This window comes from Indicator indicator, chromosome 26 (genome assembly GCF_027791375.1).
Source record: "Indicator indicator isolate 239-I01 chromosome 26, UM_Iind_1.1, whole genome shotgun sequence".
Classification (NCBI taxonomy): Eukaryota; Metazoa; Chordata; class Aves; order Piciformes; family Indicatoridae; genus Indicator; species Indicator indicator.
Window position 1 is genome coordinate 13,602,468 of NC_072035.1, and position 19,887 is coordinate 13,622,354.

The following is a 19,887-nucleotide window of genomic DNA, read 5'->3' on the forward strand; positions in this document are numbered from 1 at the left end:
TTTCCCGTTATAATTTGGACTTCAATAATCAAAAGTGAAACACGAGAGCAGGCTGAGCTCCAGCAGAGCATGAAGGCAGCAGCTGTGCCAACGAGCTTTCAGTGGCTCATTTCATCTCCTCCTCTCCAGGGAGGAACAGAGAGCACAAGTCAGCGATGGATCAGCTCAGTGCCAGCAACCCAACGTGGATATCCACTTGCCATGCTCATAGCTCCCATATAATCCCATCAGCATCTTGCCAAAGGGAACCCAACTCTCATCTATCAAGAGGTTTGACTCTATTCTCATCTATGTACTTGATGGAAGTTGCTCATTTGACAGATCAAGTAGATGGTGCCCTTTATCTCCATGCTCAGACACAGATGGGCACAAGGCACTAGAAAAGTGCTGAACCAGCCCAACTGTCTCTTCTGAGCTTGGCTGCACACTGCTCCAAGCAGCTGCCATAATCCTTAATTCCTGTCCCAGCAGACATTTCCATTCTTACATAGAGACCCTCCAGGTGAACCAACCACCAGCTGGTGCCACAAAGCTAATGCCAGCCCCCAGGTGCTGAAAGGAGAGAAGAAAAGGAGAGTTCCTGCTCCTTGCTCCAGGGCAACCTCCCACCAGCATCACTCAAGCTGGTGACCATGCAAGCATGAGGAAAGTTGCCAGGCTCCAAGCTCAGTGACACAATCAGGAAATACTCAGGCTTCACCCCCATGGTTTACCATGATATCACCAAAGCTCCCAATCTGTGTATTTATCTAACAAGAATAAATGATTTGGAACCACAAATCATAAAGTTAAATACGTCTGGAGAGGTGACATCATAACAAATGAGATGAGAAAAGCACTCTAATGACCTATGATGTCATCACAACCCCTGGAAGGATGCATACCCTTGAATGACAATTCCACAGCTTGCTTTGTTGGGGCTGATTGGGTGACTTTTTAATTTAAATAAAGAAGACTTTGATCTTTGTTTCCCCTTTGTCATGTTTTGCTCTCCTGTCTTGAGGCCAGCTCCCATAGTTGCTGTCTTCTGCATTTCAGAGGTATCAAGTCTTACTCTTATGATGGACCATACTCTCCCAAAGAAGGGAGCAGTGATTTCAACTAGGTAAGGAAAGGTTGGCTGAGAACCAGGCAAGGACAGGAAGACATGACAAAGCTATTAGGTTTGTCCTCAAGTAGTTTTTGAAGAGGGTGGAAAAGCAAGATGGGAAAGAAATGAGGGTTTCTGCTAACTCAGTATTTCATTTCTCTGAGCATCTACAGGTATCATTTTTCTAGAAACACTGGACAAGGATTGAAGGAAAACATTCCACAAGGCCCAAGTCTGTGACTTATAATGCCAAAACACTACTGGAAAGGAAAAATAATGGTATTCAGGCTTTGAAGTCACTTTAATTCTTCCAAATTTGACATTTACATCTAGGCTTGCTGAGCTGTGCAGCTAGTACCAAGGTCTCCTGAACCACTGTCAGGTCTCAGAACAGCAAACATCCACACTGCAGGAAAGCTCAGCAGGAAGTGGGATGCTAAAACTCATTCAGCTTCCTTGGAAATCCAATCCCAAGTCAGATGACTAAACTGGAATCAGCACTGGAAGGCATCCCCACTCCAGTAAGGGCTGCAATTCCTGACATTTCTGCAAAATCAGGGCAGGAAAGTGTTTAATTCAATGTGTTCTAGCACCCTGTGAGCTGAGCATGCTGCCCCTAGGCTGAAGATGGACTGAACAACCTCACAAGGCCACCCACAGCCCTGGTGGCAGCTTCCTCCCAGCACAACACTGAACCTGCAAGGTCTGGGTTTAGTACCCACAGCTAAGGTGCAAGTGTAGTAAGTGCCTTTGGGCTGGGGCCAAGTGGGGCAATTCCTGAGCTGCATAATTGTCTCAAGGTAAAAAAAAAAAAACTCTGTGCCCAGGTCCTAAGAACTTCCCTCTTGCTTGACCCTCCATTGGTATTTCCCCAGGACACCATTCCAGGCTGGTGGACCAGCTGAGGTTTCTTCCCCATACTTCACATGCAGGCTTTCTTCTGCCACAAACAGCAACATCCCCCAAGTGGAAACTGAAACCTAAACCTCATTCTCCTGTTGAAAGCTGGAATGAGAGTGGTGTGGGAGGCAGGGACTGGCCCATTGGGCAAAGCATGAGGATGAAAGCTTTTGCCCCAAGCTTTGGAGGGCTCTCAGTCAAAAGAACACAGCTGGGTCCACATCAGTGCAGGAAAGTGAATTTACTGACAACAGCTTTACTTTCCTTAAGGTTTGTTGTTTTTTTTTTTTCAGTCCACAGAGCCAGTTCTGCAAGCCACATGCTGGCCTGAATCTTGGGAGGCCAAAACTCTATTTCCTTCCCCCCTGTACATACTTCCTAGATGAGATGGGCATGTCCTTTAGCACCTCTGTCCAGGTAGGGGGCTGTGGCACAAGACAAACATACTGCAGAGATTAACACAAGAGTTTTGAGATCAAGCAGCCTACATGCATGAAAACCTGGAGATCTGCAGCTGAAATGTTGCAGGAGGTTCTTATTTCTATACTCAGGCAGCACTGAACTTCAGCTCAAACCCTCTCAAAAGGGGTTTTGCAGACCCTCAAAACGCATCTGATAGAAGCCAAAGGTTCAAACCCCTCTGAAACTTCAGCAAAGCTTTGCTCCAAGATCCAAACTCCAGGGCTTGGGGGTTTTGAATGGTGCATTTACTGATGAGGTGAAATATGAATCTGGTTTTGACTTTAAAAAGCCAATTGTATTTTGGGGGTGGAGGGAGAGGGGGGGAAGGGGTGCTCTGACCTGACCTGCTAATCTCTTTTTCTTCCTTTAAAGTTGTCTTCTAAATCTGAACATTAAAGGTGATTAGATACCTAAGGGACTTCCCATGTCATTAGTTAATACTTTAGAGCTTGTTTTGGTTCCAGCTAGCAGTAATGCAGAGCCCTTTTGATAATACATCACCCTGCTCAAATATGCCTGCACAGTCTCCAGATGATATACCCCACCAGCCTCTGCCTCTCTGCAGCTCGCAGGGTGGAAGGGTTGGAGACGAGTTTAATTTAAAGATGAGCCGCCCTTGGGCTGCCAAAGGAAATGGCGTGTCAGCCACGTCAAAAATAGATACTGTTGTGCAGATATATGGAGGGAGAGATGGACGCTGCCAGTGCTATCAATTACCTGGATTGCCTTTAAATGTCAAAGCAAATCCTTACCCATTCCTTCTCTACAACCTAAATCACCCAGAGAGACAAGGTCGACCCAAGCGGGCTGGAATGCTGGGAGAGGAAAACCCGGACGTAACGTTGGGTGTGCGAGGGGATAATTTGTGTGTGCACATGGAGCCAAGAGGAGCAAGGGGAACCGTATTGCCTCATGGATCCAAAAAAAAAAAAACCAAAAAAACCCCACACCAAAACCCTACCAAACCTTCCCCCCCCCCCCCCAATCTCAAACCACAACACTGGGTTTTGATTCGGGTGGCATCCAAAGCAGCAGGTCCACCCCTGAGAAAAGATCTTCTCCAAGTCAGTGAAGGTTGTCTTCTAAACTAAATATATTTAAAAGTCTCATAGTGCCCCTATTTCACATTGGTTTAGTATTTTTACTTTTTTGTTGTTGTTTTTCTTCCCCCCTGTGGGGATATAGGTGCCTTTGACAGGTTTGAAAGATTCCACACAAATCTAAACTGCCTTTGGGGAAGGACTAAGTGCAAGGCTAGCTCTGGATATACTTCTCCCCTTCTGATGCTGCTGCTGAGTGAGCAATACAAGCATAACATATGTGCACCTATGTCTCAGCATCCTTTGAGGCAGACCTCCTGGGAAAAACAGGATGAAATGATCCCTGGGGATGGGCCCCAGCCCCTTTCGGGAACAGGATATGGAGAAATTGAGGAGCGAAGGGGAAAAGGGGAAATCATCAAACCCTACAGGTGGGTAAATAAAAAGAGGCAGAGTTTATTACAATAGGGAGGCAAGCATAAGGTTTAGGCTTAGGTCTCTTAAGAAATGAGGTTTAGGCAATCAGTCTGCACGTGGGATACATGTATATATATAAAATATAAATAAAATAAACAGACTTATCTCCCCTGTCTCCAATAACTTTCAATTTTCTTGGCCAGTTTCAACCCAGCTCGGCAGAGGGGGCAGAGGTCTCACAGTTCCCTCTAAGTTTTATGAAAATAGGGCCCTCTCTCCTGTATCCCGAGACCTATTAATGCCCACACTGAAAGAAATTGTTGAGCTCACGTTGCAGCTTATTAGGAATATTATTAGACACTGGAGAATCCACAGGGGAGAGAGAAATATTAAGAACGCCTCAACGGCAGGAAAAGCTTCAGTTGGAGCTTGCACCTTCTTAGACACCAGAGGATCTGACCACAAGACACCAACTGCTTGAAACCCCCATTTCATTGCATCTCCTGCTAATAACCACTTCTACATAAAGATATTTTGTACACTCCCAGCCTGGCCCCCACAGCAAACCCACACTGGCTAATTAAGCCAAGCTGTAATTTACAGCTCCCTGCTTCCTTCGCCTTCTTCGTAGGAGGGATTTAGTTGGCCATGCCGGGACGCATGGAAGAGGAATGTAATCACAGGGGGACATTTATCACCTGCATTTTCACTGAGGGCACTGGCCTGATTGCTGTGCTCTTCTTCCTTCAACAGGATCATCTCCTCTAGATAACTCCCCAAGCAGATGTATGCCGAGCGCTGATTTCAGCGCGGCGCATCCCAGAGCCCAGCCGCTTCCCATGCATGGGACACAGGGTAAAAAATGTAAAGAATTCCAGATAAACACATTTGGAAAGCCACTTAGGGCTACTGGGCAGATGAAGGCGAGGAAGGCAGGGGAATATTTTTGCAATGAACAGGCAAAGAAGGATATTATTAATATCTTCTGAGGTGTGTCGTTGAGCTGCTCTCTAGTTTGAGGTGCCTCACGTTTGGAGATCCTCAAGCAACAAAGACTTTAAAAAAGAAAAAAGAAAGGAAGGTCTGTAAGAGCAGGGAGGCCACAGGGGAGGCAAAGGACATGGGCCAGGTCTGTTAAGACTTGCCTGACAGCTGTCCCTGGTTCAGTTTCCACGGTTTGCCCAGCTGGGGAAAACGTTCAACTGGAGTGGCTCCTGTAGTGCCATCCTACACAGGTACTGCACAGAGGAACAAGCACTTTTGGTACCACCATGTACAGATGACCAAGAGTGTCCCAAGACAAAGATAATCCACCTGGAAGCTTGCCCTTTGTTTCTAAAGGAGAACTGATAAAATAGCTGTGAGGCTTTAGATGACAACCATATGGCAACAACAGGGCACAGCCCTGACCTGCTCCTAACCCTACAAGCCCATCTCCAGCATACCCAGGCATCTGCTCAGGACATGTCACAGCCTAACTGTCCCCTTTTCTATCCATCCCAATGACATGATGAAATATTTAGGGTCCCTCTCTTCAGCAGCTGTTTGTCCAGTTGCATCTGGAGTGTTTAGGTGGTTTCAGTGCAAGAGAGACCATTTTAAAGCCCCGTGTATCTCTGCCAATTCACCACAGAGGCAGCAATGGCCTGAAGCAGAGTAAGAAGACAGGAACTGCCCTAAACTGCTCTCCCCTTCCCTCAAAGTGAAGAATCAAAGGAATTATGGGAAGGACAAACATCTTACACCACCATAGCATTAGGCTGTGTGATCCCACAGGAGCCAGGATGCCACCAACTTCAGCAAGGTTGGGATCCTGCCCTTCCCCTTCCTTCACCTGATGACTCTGAAAAGCCTGGAAGCAACCACAGCCTACCAGGTCTGCAGAGCAAGTGCAGCAGAGGCTGCTCAAAAGCCACCTGTCCTGAGCACCCTGGGCTCTGTTCCAGCCTCCAGAAACCAGTTTTGGGGAAAATGGGAAGTTCAGCTTGGCCCTCAGGAGAGAGCAACTTACCCAGCCAGTTAAGAGCTAAAACACTGCTGCTGCTTCTATGTGCAGATTCCCAGTGGTGTTGGGGTCTATATGAATAATTGATGGCCAGATGGAGCTGTGGTTATCTGGATGACTCCAGCACTATGCTGGGAAGAAATTTCCAGTCCAGAAGGACTTCTCTCCTCATGCAAGAGCATTACATCTCACTACCATGCTCCTCTTTTGCTCATTCAAACCTGTTCTGTGCACTGCACACAGACTCCCATGATGGTCTCTGAGCAGCTCACCCAGCATGGGCTCGATTCTGCAGCCTCAAAGTTGCAATTTCCCCAAGAATGCCTGGAATTTCCCCCTTTCTGCAACACACATTTGGCAGGTTCCCTCTTTGATGAGTGAATATCTTCATTTACCAGGGGAAGTGTTCCCACACACGTGCTATCTCTTTGAACAAGCCAAGCCACCAGCTTAAACCCAAGGCAGATGAATTGCCCTTCTTTCTCCTTGGGGCCTCTCTAAAGCCCCTGAGATATTTTTAAGGGGGGTAATGTTTTGATTTAAACCTTGCAGCTCAGAGATGACTCTCTTTTCTCCAATTGCTTGTTTGCCATCCTCCTGAAGAAAGCTCTGGGGTTTGCTAACTGGAGAAAACCAAACAAAACAGTCCTGGAGTTTGCATTATTTAATTATCAAATCTTCATCAGAGATCCTTGTTTGATAAGAGAGGTCCCCATTTCTTAGTTTATTAAATTACAGAGGGGGTTGATTTAGTGTTGTACTACTCAATAAAGGATTATACTGAAGGGAAAGGTTGAACTGGGAACTCAAGATTCGTACTTTGGGAAACAACCATCCTCAGACTATCCCTTGTCCATTGAGCCTTACACAAACTGAACAGCTTCAATAAACTTCTCCAACCTGAGTGCTGTATTTTCATTGGGATGAACTTGCTTTAAAGATGTATTCATCTTCATGGACATGGGACAGCCAACAAAATCAAGTCACTTCTCACCTGTGACACCATCCCTCCCCACATCCCATTAGGAAGATGGGAGCATGCTCTATATGGATCCCCTTCCCTGTAAGGCTTTGTGCTCATCTTCTGTGGTTTGATTTCAGGGAGGCTTGCACTGAAACAGCTGAGGATTACTAAGGGAAAACCTTGGGCCAGATGCCTGACTCGATGCCAGGCTGCACCCATCAGAGAAACCCTCAGCTTTGGGCAGAGAAGTGAGAAAGAAAACTTGTGAGCACAGGTTTGCAGACAGCAATTCTGGTCCCTCAAAAGCTCTGCAAAGGTGCCACTTAGCCTCCAGCTCTTATGGAAACCCATTAGAGTTTTTAAAACCATCACACAAGTCGTTTCTCCCTTTTAAAGGTTTCTCCTGGGCTGTTTCCGAACCCTCAGACACGTTCAGGTCTCTGCTGGGTTGCAAAGGTCCCTCTGTAGGTGGGAGTTAGGAGTCAGAGCACTGCCATCAGCAGGGGAAGGAGGAGAACTGCTGGGGACTGGACAGAGATTTAGGACCTGCACACCACGGCGATTCTGGCTTTTGCTGTTTAGCCATGTGGAAGCTGCTGTTTTGCTTGGAGGACTCCCCGTTTCAGTGCAATACATTATTCCTACAGAGGTCACAACTATTGCCTTTACACTTGCAAATCCTTGGCAATGTCCCTGCTTCTTCCCCAGTTCACAGGCTCTTTTGTAAGAAGAAAAAAAAAAAAAAAAAAAAAGAGAGAGAATGCTGCCAGATATAAAACTGTTTCCTGAATGTCTTCCCACCTGCAGAACTCAAAGAGTGTCTCAGCGTTCAACAGGGACTCAAATCTGCATCTAAGCACTAAACACCAGGCAGAGAATGAAGTGAGAGGCTACTCAGGAATGAGTTTCAGGATAGCAAAGCCACCATATCCCAGTTCAACCACTAAAATCAGAAAGTCAGTGTCAGGAAGAGATGAGAAAACAGGATTTTTGTCTCCAAAAGCAATGCCAGGGTGCAGATTTAATTTCTTCCTGATTGCAGGTTGAAAGGAAAAAAAAAAAAAAAGGAAGACCTTGAAATATTTTCCAGAACAGAAACTGACAGTTTCCAAGATGATTTTATTTTCAATGCATGATCCAAAAACTAGAACAAAATTGAGTCGAAATTAAAATCAAGGTGAGAGTCAAAGGGGAAAAAAATATACATTTCAAACTGAGTTTCCTCTGAAGCTCAGTTGGAGTAGGGCATGTTTCCACAGCATCTTGCTCTGCAGGTAAGACATACTTTAAGAATTCCATCCCTGTCATCATTTTGGACCAAGAAATCAACTATCCCTCCTGGAAATAAATTCAGAGGAAGCAGAGAGAAGTAGCACCTTCAGAACCAGGACAAAACTAGATCAAACTTCTGCAGCTGGAAAGGATGAAGTGATCCTCCTATATTTGTCTCCTCTGGGTAATCCTTTTGCAGCACAGAATCAGCACAGAATCTTAAAGATCATCTACTTCCAGCCCCCCGTCCCCACCATGAGTAGGGACACCTTCTGCTAGACCAGGTTGCTCAGAGCCTCATTCAGGAAAGGATCCCATCTCCAAGGGATGCTTCCTCGAAGACTGTGCTGCTGCAGCTTAACAGGACTCCCTGATGCACTGGAGAAAGATAAACAAAACACAACAGGACTAGGGAAAGCTGCCAAAGTCAGGGATGAAGGAAAAATACACACCATAAAAAAAGAAAGGGGGCGGGAGGCAAAGGTAGAGCAGTGGCACTGCCACTCCGACCCTGTTTTCAAGCTTCAATATGTCGGTTTCTGATGAAAAGGCAGGGAAAAAGGAGAAGAAACATCTTTTTCACCTAGCGAATACAGCGGTTGGATGCTTTAGGACAGCATCGCCCCGGAATCTGCATTATCTCAGCGCCCTCTTGTGGCCACCGCTCTCGCTGCAGCCGTCACCAGCCCAGCCCAACCGCGGCCCTTCCAGTCGCGGAACATGGCCCCTTGTGCAAGCACCGAGCCCGACCGGGATAGAGAAAATTATTTTCCCCACAGACGTTGGTAGGACCTGTGCGTTGCTTAGGGACAGCAAGATACGGAGCTGTGTCCAGACCATTATTCATCTGCACTGTTTCTCCCCCCACAGGCAGGTATAATCTCTTTTCAAGACCAACTTGGGTCTTCACCTCCTGTAGCAGTGATTTTCACCACCTCGTTAAATCACACATTAGAAAGTTTCTTTTCCACCTGCTTCCTGACGGAGTCAAGACTCCCAGGACTAATCTGTTCCTGAACAGGAATACTTCCCATCTTCCGCTGCACAACACCAAGAGCATCACAGGAGATTCACCTGGAGACTGCAGGCAAACCAACCCTTTCTCTTCAAGGACGTCACCCCAAGATGTGTCCTTTCAGGCTTATCAAAGAGGGGTGTAGCAAGGACCACGTCTGAAGGAGTGTCAGGTCTGCCACCAGAGAAGGGAGAGGGAGTGATGCTGCAGGCTGGGAACGTGCCTTCACATGCGCAGAGCAGAGCAAGGAATCACATCCCTCTTCCCTCTGGCCTCAGCATGTTGTGGGCTCTCCAAGGAGGTCAGTGGTTGAGGACCACAAGAGAGGTGCTGCAACCACACCCAGGTGTTGCTTTGGCTGAAGGGAGAGGCTTGGGATGGGAGCCAGTGGTGAAAGTCTTGCAGACCTGCCAGATCTGATAGCTTGGTAAAAAGCACAGCTTGTACATGCAATGAGATGAAATAATGTGCAATTAAAAAGATGTTTGCCCTGGGCAGAAAGATGGCAGGAAGGACTCCAAGAACCTGCTTCATCTACAGCAGGACACTCTCCTAAGTCTTCAAGGCTCCTTCACTGGTTTATCCCTTTCAAGCAGTGATCTAGGTATAGGTTGCTCAGTTTTCAAGCACCTTGGAGTGCTGATCTACTGGCATGACCCAGCTGGTTTCCCAGGGATAGGAGCAGCATTCAAAGCCTTTCTTAGGCTGGGCACAATCTTGCCTGTTGTTCCAGCCTATTTTGATGACTTGCTCTCCTTCCACAGCAGACAGGCCTGAAGAGAGAGCCTGCCTTTGGATTTCTGGCTAATTCTAATAGCATCAGTGTTATGTGGTCTCCAGTAAACTCTAAATGATCCCTTTAGTCAGAGAGTTTTGTTCCTCCAGATTCACAGCAGAATAACTCCAGGCTACATGTCAAGAGAACAGATTAAATCCAAACTTAATCTCATTGTGGTGCATGGCTTGAGATTTACCCCTCAACAGAAGAAAACCCTTGTCCTAGGTGTTAACATACTGAAAACCCATCCCATACAATCTCTCCTGGACACAGCTTTGCCATGCATACCCAAATCAAAATTTACCTCTGCAGTCCAAGTGTTGCATTCATGACAACTGCAAATTACTCTTAAAAATCAGCTCTGATCTAATACATTTACAAACAGCACAGGAATTTGTAAGAGAAGGGGAGAAAAGCAGTTTTCTGGTCCAAGTTTGGCTGTCCATTTGAGGCAACTTCATCTTAACCAGCACATTAATATTTACATTCTCTTCCCAGCTCTGTTGTTAAAGTGTCAAACACTCCTCCATCAAGTTTCCCATGAAATAGATAATACAAGTTTGTGAGAACTAAATCTTAATGCCCTCTCTTTAGAGGATGAGACAAAATTACAGATGGGTTTGGGATTTCTACATGAGGACAAGATCCTGTCTTAAGGGCTTTCAGCCTGGACACTTCTGGTTTTAAAAGGTGACATTTTCTGTGACTCCCTTCACCCTTCCTCCTGCAGAGGGAAAAATATTCCTTTTACTTAAGCCAAATTTTCATTTATAAGGGAAAAAGACGACTTCTGCTATACACTGTCAGCTGATTTGTTCATGTTGCCTCTGGGACAGGTGATTTACCAGGACAAGAGGGAAACAAAGTGGTTTGGGTCCCCATCACCACCTTTTACATTAATGCTAAAGGACTGGGAGCAGTGGGAAAAGAGGGCAAGTCACCCCAGACAACATTGCTTTGCACCTGTCCAAGGATCTTAATGACACTCTAGAGGGTCACAGAAACTCCAGTTCCTTTGGGTTGCCCTCATTTTTGGCTCCTCTAGTACAGGTCAGGGTGAATTTGATTTCAGTGCAGTAGCACCTTCCTCATCCTGTTCTACAGACAATTCTTCTGCAGCATGGAAGAGGGTCAGCTTTGCTCTGGGGTCCTGCTGAATGGAAAGGACTCATTCTGCTCAAGGAAAAGCAGGGACAAAGGACTGGGGTTTGAGTTTGTCCCTGTCATCTCATGCTCTGATCCAGTAAGGCTGAAGGACTGAGTCTCTGGAGTTTGACTGTTTTAAGGGCGATTTTTAGCTTGCTTCCCCTTTACCCATCTCAAGGAAAGAACCAGAGAAAGGATCACACCTTTGTCTTCAGCTGGCAACAACTCAGCACCCCAAAATCCTCCACATTTAGCCCCCAGTGGGCTATATCCAGCAGACCAAGTTGAACAATGACCTTGTTCCATTGGGCTCTAGAGCAAGAGAAGGCAGGACTCAGGGATAAGGTGCAGAGGGGAAATCCAAGCTGCAGTTTGATGCAAGCCCAAGACCCAAGTCCAGGTTTGCTTGAGAGTGACGTGGGTGGGAGGAAAACGCTCTGACACGAGCCAGCTCACAGCCAGCACTGAACCTACCCAGGAGGAGCAGGAGTGAGAGCTTTGCAAAGACAGACCTGTAATGCCAGTTACACAGCACCTATGCATGGAGCTGAGCCTCAGGCTACACTCTCACTGCTCTTCAAATTTCCCACTTTTATGCATTTCTTCCAAACTTTGATGAAGGATCTACTCCCCAGATCCAAATCCATGCCTGAGGCATGGCAGGACAGAGTGAAAGTTTCTTTCTGAGGCTGATTTTTCTGTCTCCAGCCTGTTTGTGCTGTCCCACCCACTTCTCAGCCCTTGCCAGGAACATGGGTTTCTGCAAGCTTGTTCTTGTGCAAGGCAGAGCCCTGGAAACGTCAGAAAATGTGCTTTGTTCCCAAGTTCTGCCTCAGTGAAGCCTGGAGGTGGAATAAAACTATGTGCCCAGGGAAACCTAGCTGCAAACAGCCCTGCTTGTCACCAAACTGCCACATTCACTGGGGCCTTTTCCAGCCATGCAAAACAAAGAGGGAGGAGATGTGGTGCTGCAGGCCTAGCTGTGAGCCATTGCCCTGCCTGGGCAGTGCTGAGGGCAGGAGGAGGAAGATGCTTCATTTGCAGCTCTGTCTTCAAAGCTCCTGGCAGGACTGCAGGTCCTCCATGAAGGTTTGCCCTCCTCTGCCACAAAAGCAGCTACGTGACCTCAGACAAGTCCCTGCTGTTTCACCAGTCACAGAACAGGCAGAGGGTGAGGACTGACCATATCCTGCAGGACAGAGACCATCTCACACTGGATTTCATCCAGATTTTAAACGTGGAATCACGGAATGGTTTGGGTCACAAGGGACCCTAAAGATCATCCAGTTCAAATCCACCTGCTCTGCAATCCTACTAGTGCAGGTTGCTCAAGGCTTTGTCCAACCTGGTCTTGAACACCTCCAGGGAAGGGGCATCCATGACTTCCCTGAACAACCTGTTCCAGTGTTTCACCACCCTCACTATGAAGAATTTTTCAGTATCCAGTCTAAATCTGCCCTCCCCGAGCCTCAATCCATTCTCCCTTGTCCCATCCTTCCAAGACCTTGAGAAATCCCTTCCTGGATCTCTTGTAACCTGCTGGAAAGCTGCTCTGAGGTCTCCCCACAGCCTTCTCTTCTCCAGGCTAAACAGCCTCAACTCTTGCCTCCTGTCACCACAGGAGAGAGGCTCCAGCCCTCTGATCATCCTCACAGCCTCATCTGGACCCCCTCCAACATGCCAGTGCCAGTCTGACCAACTTGGGCTCACTTCCCAGGTATAACTCTTTGCAAAGCCCTGCTGCAGACCAGCTGGGTGAAGAGCACTGGAAGGAAGACAAGTGTCCTTTAGCTGCCTGGTGAGCCATCAGTGAAGCATGATGGGGAGCAGATGCTCTGTGGCACCACAGGTGCTCCTCAGGCATGGCAGAGCACAGCTCTGACTGCTCACAGCAGCCTGCCAGGCTTGCTGATGGCACAAATAAGCCAAGGTCTTTTCCTCTCACTCCACGCAAAGCTGGAAGAGACCAGACACTTCCTTGCAGGCAGCACAGGGCCCCAGGCAGGCAGGCATGCCAAGCTCACCCACAACCCTTCCCATCTACTCTCCCAGCAGAGACTTCCCAGGTGAGAGATGAAAAGCAGATGCCATAAACCAGTTTGGAATTCAAGTCCTGTGAAACCAGAGCTCCCCAAAAGGACTTTATATTGAAAGGAGGGGGGGCCCTTAGCAAGAGCCTTGGGACCAGACTTGCTCCCAGCCTCTCCTCAGACCTTGCCTCCAAGACACCACTGCTCAACTAGCTTGTCCCCAGTGCAACCCCCTCCTGACTGCAATCTACACTACAAACAAAGTGGTTGCAGAGAATTTGCTGTCATGGGCATTGCACTCCCTGCAGGCTGAATGCATGATGGTGACAGAAGAACAGTCCCAGCAATAAGCTGCACCCATGGAAGAGGAAATCAGAGTGGTCACAGATACAACACACACAGTTCAAGTACCAAGACACTGAACTGAGCTTGCATACCCAGCTGTTTGAGGTTACTTTGAACACCCCTGCTTTTAATTACAAGCTTTTCTATCCTCCTCTATTCTCTCCACACCATGCTGTGACTCATGGCTTGGGCTACCAAGCAGACCAGGGTTTCCCATGGCCACTGGAGCTGGAGGCAACATCCCCACTATCAGAGCTCTGGGACTCCAGCAGGCTGGAAGGACAGATGACTTGGCTTCATAGCAGAGATACAAACACAGGGAGATCTTCCCTTTAAAGGGGTGCCTGGGGTCCAACCACCATTGCAATTCATCTCAAGGCTCTACTGGTGACTCAAGCCACATGAGCAAAGTCAGCTCCCAAAGGCCTGAAAGTTTCTTGTTCAGCCTCAGAGCTGACCAAACCCCCCACACTAGTGCTGTCCCCTCCACAGCAGGATGCTTTGCCAGGAGCACATCCACCCATCCCTCTCACCTCCTGTTCAACATGCCCAGATTCTGAAGCTTCCCAGACAGATATCTGGACCACTGGTTACAACTTGGAACATCTTTTTTTTTTTTTTTTTTTCCCTAACCACACTGCTTCAAAAATAAGCTGAAAGGCAGAAATCCAAGATATTCTCATTCTGAGCTTCAAAGAGGATGCTCCAAAGGGAACACCTCAGTGAAGCATGTATAAACAGGGAGCATCTGGTCTTTACCCTGGCAGCATCAAGCAATGCAAGGGGGGGAAAAAAAATTAATTAGATTAAAAAAAAAAAAAAGGATGTCTTGGATGTCTTGCTATAGAAAATTCTTTGTTAGAGCCTGTTGAGCTCCTGTACAGATGAAGCCCCATACAGACCCATAGACACCTGGTTCAGTTGCATTTGTCTCAGTAAAGCAGCTCTTTGTTCTCCAAATCACACACTCAGGAGGCCAGCAATCATCTGCTTCACCAGGGGGATGGATGCACAGCAAGATACTGCAGCTTAATGGAAGTGTTCCTCTGGGTCAAGTGGTAGGAGCCAACTGCTTTCCTCATGCAGTGATCTTCATTTCATTTCAGGAAGGGAGAAGCAATTAACTGCCTCTGAACAGGGAAATCTCCTGGTGAGCAGCCATATATATCTTAGAGATCATGCCCCACACTTGCTCAGAAAGCCCAGCTTTTAGTGCACCTGGACCTGTCCTCCATTTCATTGCAACCTTTGGCTTCACTCTGGAGGGATTCAGAAAACTTCAGGGTGGAACTTTAGCCCCACAGAAGCTTTTACTAAGTCAGCAAGAGAAAAAAAAATAAAGCTATTGACAGTGACAAAACATCTGGTAACAAGACTGCACCTTCCCAGCAAGGATCACCAACAGATATCCTCAAGAGAGAGCTTCTCCTCTGGGGGGGGGGAGAGATGCTCTCCCCCTCCATCATATCCTGAGTGAGCACTTCTAAAAGCAGTGATATCACAGCAGCTTCCTCCAGTTTCCATTTTCCCAGCTCAGCTACTGTGAGCTAGTGAAGGCATCCCTCTGCCCCTGTGAACTTGGAAATCTGAGGAGCAAAACTGAGCTGGAACCCAACTACTCTTTCATCTCGGGAGGGGCTGTTTGGAAGAATATCTAAAAATAACCAGCTCTGACCTTCCTCAGACCACCTAGAAATCCATATGGTGCCTCATTAACCCTGTCACAAGGCTGTAGCAACAAATCCTCAGCTCCAACCTGGACACATATCTGAGAATTATCCAGTGCTCAGCACATGCTGTCAAATTCTTCTTCTACCTAACCCAGCTCCTAAAGTGATCTTTAAGGAAAGCTTTCAGCCTAGGTAGTTTCCAGACTGAACACCAAGTCAACCATCTCCCCCAGCAACACTCATTTCACAATGACACCTTTTTATTTGGGTGGAACAAAGACTCTTTGCTTGAAGTCAGGTGAGCAGAACATGGCCTGCAGGACTGAGGACTTGGGTAACAGCTAGAGAATAGCAACAGACTCCTGCATGAGTCTGTTAAATAATAGTGAACATGGAGTGGCTAAGGAGATTATAGGCACAGATACATGACTACAGGGGCCATGTACAGCAGAGCTGGGAAGCATATTAAAGGGTTTAAAGCTCTGTGTGGCTGATGAAAAGCAATTATCCAGGCAGAGCAGAAGACAGCACCTTCTTGAGAGCAGTTGTAGATGCCAGCCTACAAGACAGCTGTGTCAGTGTGAGTTTCAAACCACCACAAGAGCAAATGAATGATTTCTCCAGTTGAAAGCAAAAGTGTTCAACAGACCAAGAGCAGACTGCCAACCTGAAATCCAAAAGCTGCCACAGCCTCTTTGAGTCAGATGTCTAAATGTATCATCTGGAGGCACCCAGAACTGAGACATCATAGAACTGTTTCAGCTGGAAAAGGTCTCTAAGATCAAGCCCAAGAGTCAATCAGTTCTGACAGACTTGTGAAGCCCACCTTCCTCCTGCCCTTTCTCCAAGGAGGACCAGCTCAGAATCCCCATCTTAACATTTCAGAGAGCTTCACACAGAGCTGAATCCATCCCTAAGCCATCAGAACTGCTGTGTGGCCCTTTACACCCAGCCCTTGGGTAAGAAGTGCTACCAAATGTTGTAAAGGTGTTGCAAGAACTGACACCCACGGTCTAAGAGGCATCACCAAGGTGCACTCAGTGCCTCAGGTGTGTTTTCTCCTGCAAAGCTTTGTGGTTGTGTTTCTTTGGTTTGGGTTTTCCCCCCTCCCTGCAAGGTGAGGAGGGATGGAGAGAGCAGTGCAAGAATAGAAATGGAGAATACCACACTGCCTGCCAAATCAATATGAAAATGACTAAACAGACACCAACTCCACCCAGGAGGAGCTCCTGAAGCAGCTCCTGACCAGGAGACAGGGGAGTTCAGTTGATGAAACTCAGCCAAGATCCAAGAGCACAGTTTTCCCTGATTTGTACGTTTTTTTAGAACCAAGACAAGGAGTGCTGTTCCAGTAATTCAGGGGAAGAGATCTGGAATAAAACCCTAATGATCAAATCTAACACAGTGATCCAAAACAACCTCTGCTCAGCTGCCACATGAGCTCAAAATACACTCCCAGATGCAGCTGGAAACATTTCCAGGAGTGTTTTCAGAAGCAGAATAGCTTCTGTATGGGAGGCCTAGACTCATACAACAGCCAGCTAGTGCAGAGGAACACAAACGTGCTCCAGGGGACCTGGCCTGAAATCCCAGCATACACTGGTGAGCTAGCTGCACACACTGGAACCATTTTGGTGTCATTGTGGATAAAATATTGTTCCAGTGCATGAGACCCCCAAAATCTAATTCCCTCTGGATACCCTTCCGTTGTGAGGCCAGGCTGAGAGAGTTGAGGTTGGTCAGCCTGGAGAAGAAAAGGTTCCAGGGAGACCTTGTAGTGGCCTTCCAGTACCTGAAGGTGCCAAGAAGGGGACAGACTTTGGCACAGCCTTTTGTGGCAAGACAAGGGGTGATGGGTTTAAATTAAAAGAGGGAGATTTAGACTAGGTAGGAGGAAGCTTTTGTTACACTGAAGGTGATGAGACCCTGTCCCAGGCTGCCCAGAGAGGTGAGAGAAGCCCCATCCCTGGAACAATTCCAGGTCAGGTTTTTGGAGCTCTGAGCAACTTGCTCTAGTTGCAGATGTCCCTGCTGACTGCAGGGAGGTTGGACTAGACGAGCTTTCAAAAGATGCCTTCCCACCCAAACCAGTCTGTGATTCTAACTCCTGAGAAAAACACCTAACAGCCAGCATGGAGCTGCAGCCACACTGAGGGTTTGGTGAGGAACCATCCTGTTCTTCATTCCCTAAATCAATGAGCTTCCAGACAGGATAAAGGCAACAAATGCTAAGCTACTTTAACAGCAAACCCTGCCTTACAAAACAACAAACATTCCTCAAACTACTCTGCTTTAAACCTTGCTTTTTTCCCTGTGCAGTATCAGAAATAGACCTCAGCTGTCACTCAAGGCTCTGGTATTTTCAACTGTGTCATCCAGCTGTGGGTGAAGGAAGGCTTCAATGGACTTGAGCAATATCTATCAATAGCTTCTCCTGCTGCCAGCCTGCCTTGCCATGACATGCCCAGCACAATTCATCAGATTTGTGCTTGCAGAAGTTGCAGCTTTCAGAAAGAAAAGGGCTCCAAGTTCCCTGCAGCATCTACATCTGGCCTTTGCCTCTTCAAGAATGTTAACAGATTTAGATTAAGAAAACCATGGATTTAATTAGAAATCACAGAACCACTATGGTTGGGAAGAGACCTTCAAGATCAAGCCCAACCATTATCTAACTCTACCAGGGCCACTACTACACCACATCTCAACAGCTTCTGTCTGGATGTGCTCCTGTTTGACCTGTGTTAGATTCTGTGGTCCTGCTCTGGTGGGGGGGTTTGGTTTTGATGTTTTTCAGAGGTCCCTTCCAACCCCTAACATCCTGTGATCAATTCCCTCCCTCCCTACACATACAGAAGAGAAGGAATAGCTGCCTTAGTCCAGCTTCTATTTTTGTTGAAGTTGTTTCCACTAGAAGGGGAAACCCAGACTTGAGTTTCAGCAATAAGCAGTAAGTAACGAAACCCACTCCTTGTCAGGACTTGGTGCTTCTAATAACTTCAAGAAAAGCAAGGAAAAAGAAAAATAAAGTATCTAATGCTGAGCCAAAACATACCACTTGGTCTCACATGGGATCTGATCAAACATCTCAAAGCATTTGAAATTCCAGGAAGGGAGAGCTTCCTCATTCTTAAGGACTATACCCAAAACCTACAGAAGGAATGAATTTGTTTCATTCAACGTCCCTTATGATTTACCCCCACAATCAATATCACCCAAAAGCTCTGTCCACAGACCAAGTATTCCAAGCACTCACCTGTGGTCTGTGAGAGACACAGGACACTGCTCAATTAAAACATAATAAAACATGCTGTGTTCAGCATTTGTTTGTTTGAAATTCAAAAGGGGTTTCAGATCTGTCTGCTTAGCCTATCTCCTACAAAAGCCATAAATCTCTCCCAGCTAAACCAAACCATATTCTTACATTTAAATCATATGAAAGGGCTCAAAGACCAGAGGAATTTGCAAGCACCAGGCCTTTTCTTTCTTCCCAACATGCCCTGTAGCCTTTGACAAGTCTCTCAAACTCCGGCTTTCAGGAGTGCAGAGGCTTCTTGTCTTTCATTTGGAAAAGGTTTAAGGACTTTCTGCTGCTGACCTGCTGGTATTTGCACAAGAGCATGCTAGGGCTGAAAAGGATAGGTCTTGATCCCATAAAAAAGGCAGGGATATGGCAGGTTTATCTGCATGATAACCAGTGCACATCTAAAAGCCATCCTGAATACACATTTGGGTGGATGGAAGGAGTCACTGATAAGCAACCAACTAATATGTGTGGCAGACAACTGAGTATTAGCTCGTGGCAAGATGCTCTGAGCACAGGAATAGCAGAAAAGATGAAATTCTGGGCTGTTCAAGCACAAGAAGCAAAGCAGCACAAACCATCCTGCCCCAATAATCACACCTCACCCAGTCCCTGGGAGAGCACCTTCCCAGTGCCAGCGTCCCACAACACAGGGTAAAAGCCCTCCAAAAATCCAAAGCCAGTCAGCTGCAAAAGGTAGTGCCAGGTCCCCACAGAAAGGTCAAGGTGAAAAGTGATGTCCAAACCAAGAAAGCATCTTGGGAAGAGCATGGGATGTGTCTTGTCCCACACTGGCTTCACTGTGCATGACTCGATGGGGCAGATGCCTCCTTGTGCCATAAGGATTCGCAATCCAAGGTCTCATCTTAGTGGGCAGGAATTAACTTTGGTTGGAGAAGACCTCTAAGGCTGAGTCCAACTGTTAGCCCAACACTACTGTGGCCATTAAACCACATCCCAAAGTCCCATGTCCACACACTTCTTGAACACCTCCAGGGATAGTGACTCCACCACCTCCCTGGGCAGCCTGGTCCAATGCCTGACCACTCCTGCAGCAAAGATTTTTTTCCTGGTATCCAACCTGAACTTCCCCTGGCACAATTTCAGGCCTGTCAGTTCTATCACCTGAGACTAGGAAGGAGAGAAGACAAGCTTCTAGACACCTGGAGATGCCACCTAAAAGGAGAACAAGACTGTCTCCATGCCAAAAGCAAGCTACTCGAGTTTCAGCAGCAGGTTGAAGCCTTCACCAGCCCAGCACACTGCAGTGCAGGAGGAAAGATGGGACAGGCAGAAGAGTGAGAACAAGACAAAGAGGCCTCTGAATTTCAACCAGTTTTACAGTCTCAGATATTTTAGTTTTGCTGAGGATCCATCATCCCTCTTCCAGACAAGCAGCAGTGAGGTGGTCTCCCCCTTCAGAACGCTTTGGATGATAACCAACAAGAGCAT